Here is a 3,978-nt window from a genome sequence, read left to right on the forward strand (position 1 = left end):
CAAAAACAGAAAATCACGGCATCAAATCCCCTTAATAACAAATATTATAAAATAAAATAAATGCATTTTTACTAATTCATTAATTACTGATATAATAAAAATAAATAAATTTCTTAATTTTAAAATTGATTAAAGTAATTGTTGTATTAATAGAGTAAAATAGGGTAAAACTTGATTAAAATAATTATTATTTACATTATGTATACTCTTATTAATTATTATTTTAAATAAAAAGTGTCATTTGATATAAATAATTTAAATAAATCCGTTAATAAATTTTAAATGTATTATATTTTTGACAAAAAGAAAAAATATCATTAATATTTTTGACACAATATAACAAAGTATTATTATTCACAATAGTGGTTATTATGTAAAATGTTCTAAAATAATAATTTTTTTTTATTTGCAGGTTATTGGTATTTTGGAAGAATAAATACTACATTTTAAAACGCTGTAAAACAAATAATTTTCAAAATTACTTTTTATATTTGGTTTTAATTTAATAAAATAAAAAAAATGTATTCTACCAATTATTTTATAATTTATGTTTTTTTTTTTTAATGTTTAAATAGAGTAATACTTAGATATTATCTCTATTAAATGTAATAATTGAATATTTTGTAGCTTATACGTTTTATAGTTTCAGTCTTATTTTAACAATATTGATTTAATTTTTGAGCAATTCTACTTTTCAAATTTAAATAAAGAAACAGATATATGAAATTTATAATTTTAGTGTAAAATGAATTGTATTCATTATTTGTATCCAGTATGTATCCAATTTGTTTATAATAATTATAATGCTATATTTTCAACTATGAACTGATGTGATTTTCAACACAAATAATCTAGTATTTTATATGAATCAATATGAATATTTTGTTTCATATTTAAATACTATACTCATAATTTATATGTAACATCAACTCTGTGCTAGGGTGTAATTTCAAAAATAAAATATTTTCAAGATATAATAAACATTATAATTATTACACTTATATATAATATAATATTTATACTTATACGGTTTTAACTCGTATGCCTAAATACTTATGTTATATATATTAAAATATTTATACTTATACAGTTTTAACTTGTATGCCTACATACTTATGTTATATATATTACAATATTGAATAGTTTTTGATTTTAATTTTATATAATATGTAATATATAATTGTTTATAAATAAAAAAATTGCATTTATTTTATTGTTGTACATTTTATATAAGTTGTAAGTATTTTTATTATTCTATAACTATGCTTATTATTTATATAAAATCAATTTTAGAAAAGTAAGACCATAAGATTGAATATAAAATTAAAAATTGTCATTTGTAGTTGGGTGCAATGGCATATGAACACTATAGATGGGTGAGGGTGATGATATCATCATAAAAATGTTTATTTCGTGAACATATGGCTAGTTACTTTATATCCATTAATAGGCCTCTTGCGATAACTCTCACACTGTTGATTTGTCTTAATGTGTTAAAATGCATGATATCATTTCAACTTATAAGTAATAAGTTTGTTATTTATATGATATGTGTTTTATAATCTATGATAAATCATATATCTAGGTGTTCATTATATAATACATTTGTATTTTACTATACATTATGCTTTATATTTAGACATTTATTAAATACATTTTATTAGGTAGGCAGGTAGGCCTACTACCTATTAGGTAGGTACATATAGTAGAAGTAGCAACCTGTAAGTTGTTATAGAAAATGTATAATTTATATTATCATTGATTGACTTGTGAAGATTTTTAATTTTTGTCGATAATATATTATGTAGTGGAATATAGTATATACCAACTTATAGGTACCTACTTAGTTAGGTTTCATAATATATTGCATCATATTATCATTATTATTTTCATATAATTTGAATAATTTGGTACCCAATTGCTAGATGAAAAAAGCAACTAGGTAGCAAGGAATAAAACAATTTCTCGTCCGCGTCACCCCTTAACATGGGTAATCACTAATCTGTATCACTGTACCTATTGGCTATAGCCATGTGACAATGTTGAATATAATATGATACATATCTAGAAGTTTTAATATAAAATTCCATACAAGTTGTTTTTATAAGCGTTTGAACTCTAAAATTCAAACGTTGACAAAATAAAGAAAATTCGCAAATTACTTTGTACTTAAAAATGTAATTTTGACATATAAATAAAAAATAATAATTTCAGTTATTTTCTTAAAATTTATAACACATTTTCTTTCCCCGTAATGGCTAGACACTTTTTGACATTACATTTATTATTATTTAGCAAGGTATAGGACATAGGTGCTGTAACCTACACAATAAAAATGTCATGAAAAATATGAAATTTATATAAACACGTCCTGACAATAAAATAGGCAGAGTACCTAGAGCGGACAAAAAGAGATGATACCTGTTGGCTGTTTTAGACGTGGTTATAAAAAATGTGTTTATTACAATTAACATATAAAATGGGTATAGAGCATGTCTTATAGGTATAAAATGTGTATAACGACAGACATAATAAAAAAGTAATATAATAATGTGTGTACATAACTTATAACATACTGCAGTGTTTACAACATTGCAACAATACCTACCATCAATTACAAATAACAAATAGGTACCATAGATAATATAAACACAAATTGAGAAGTGTGGTATTTATATTTCCGGAAATTTAACCATAATTTATTTTGACGGAGCCAAGAATCAAATATTATCAAATGGAATATTGCTAAGATATTCGATAGTATCATTTAAAGATCGTTTGGTAAAAACATTATTAAAGGACTTTAGTTAATTTTTAGAATACAATTTTATATATTATGACATAAATCAGAAGAATAACATAATAATATTATGTAGGTAGTAGGTACATACTTAATACCTACTGATTTTAAACGATTTTTTTTGTAAATATATCTTCTAATATGTATACAAACAAGAATGAAAAGGTTCTAAGTAAATATACTTTCAATAGCTATACAACTTAAGAAGATTCAACACCATTATAAATATCAACCCAAAAGCCGAATAAACTGTAGGTACCTACCCAACTAAATATTAAATCAAATAGGTATTATCTATAATCATTATATTTTATTAGTTTTTATAAAAATAATACTTATAAGGCGTTAAAAAGGCCTATAATTTATTTATTTTGTACTGCCATTTACGCTTTAAATCTTAAATTTGTACTTATGGATTTAAAACTTAAATCACAATTATATTGCATGCCATTGGCGCAAATAGGTGGGGGCTTGGGGGGACTTAGTCCCCCCACATTTCTGCCAAGTCCCCCCAGTTCAAAAGTCAGTTATTAGTACTGAGCATATATAATTTTTAGAAAATATTATAGGAGGGGCTTTAGTCCCCCCAAAATAATTTGTCTATTTGCGCCTATGTTGCATGCTCAAAGTATTTCCTTTCCTAATAAATTTTGACATTTTAAATTCAGTATGGTGCGGAGTAGTGAGGGATCTAGTAATTTTACAATGGTGTTTATATTTTTTCTATCCTGTAAACAAAATTTTTACCAGAATGAGTGCTTCGATTTCAACATATAATATTTTATCTTTTATCAGATTGGATTAAGTTGGTAGGTACTTTAGAGAAGTAATTTTTCAGTTTTCTTAATAGTTATTTAATGCCACGGAAAAACCACCGACAAATTACGAAAAACCGCTAAAAACAGGATTTTAATTTCTAACACGTTGTTTATAACACCATGGAAATGAATAAAAATAACGATTTTAGTTATTTTGTTGTAATTTATATATTCTAATAATATTATAAATGCGAAAGTCTGTTACTTTGTTGCTCTTACACATAAAAACTACTAAATGGATTTTAATGAAACTTAACAATAATATAGCTTATACATCAGAATAAGACACCTAGGCTACAAATCATCCCCATAGGTCCTACCAGGGTATGTGCTCAAACAGGGAATTATATATTTACGGTG

General features: G+C 24.1%; 1 protein-coding gene across 2 annotated transcripts in view; it reads left to right on the forward strand.

Moving 5' to 3' along the window:
- Window positions 1–1,208, forward strand: part of LOC100159704 (cullin-3-B) — a 7,040-nt gene extending 5,832 nt beyond the window's left edge. For both annotated transcript variants that reach the window (XM_029487412.1, XM_008191709.3), the window contains one exon: window positions 413–1,208. The gene's annotated coding sequence lies outside the window, so the exon portion shown is untranslated. The remainder of the gene's footprint in view (window positions 1–412) is intronic.
- The last annotated feature ends 2,770 nt before the right edge of the window (window positions 1,209–3,978 follow it).

Source organism: Acyrthosiphon pisum, chromosome A1 (genome assembly GCF_005508785.2).
Source record: "Acyrthosiphon pisum isolate AL4f chromosome A1, pea_aphid_22Mar2018_4r6ur, whole genome shotgun sequence".
NCBI classification, from domain to species: Eukaryota; Metazoa; Arthropoda; class Insecta; order Hemiptera; family Aphididae; genus Acyrthosiphon; species Acyrthosiphon pisum.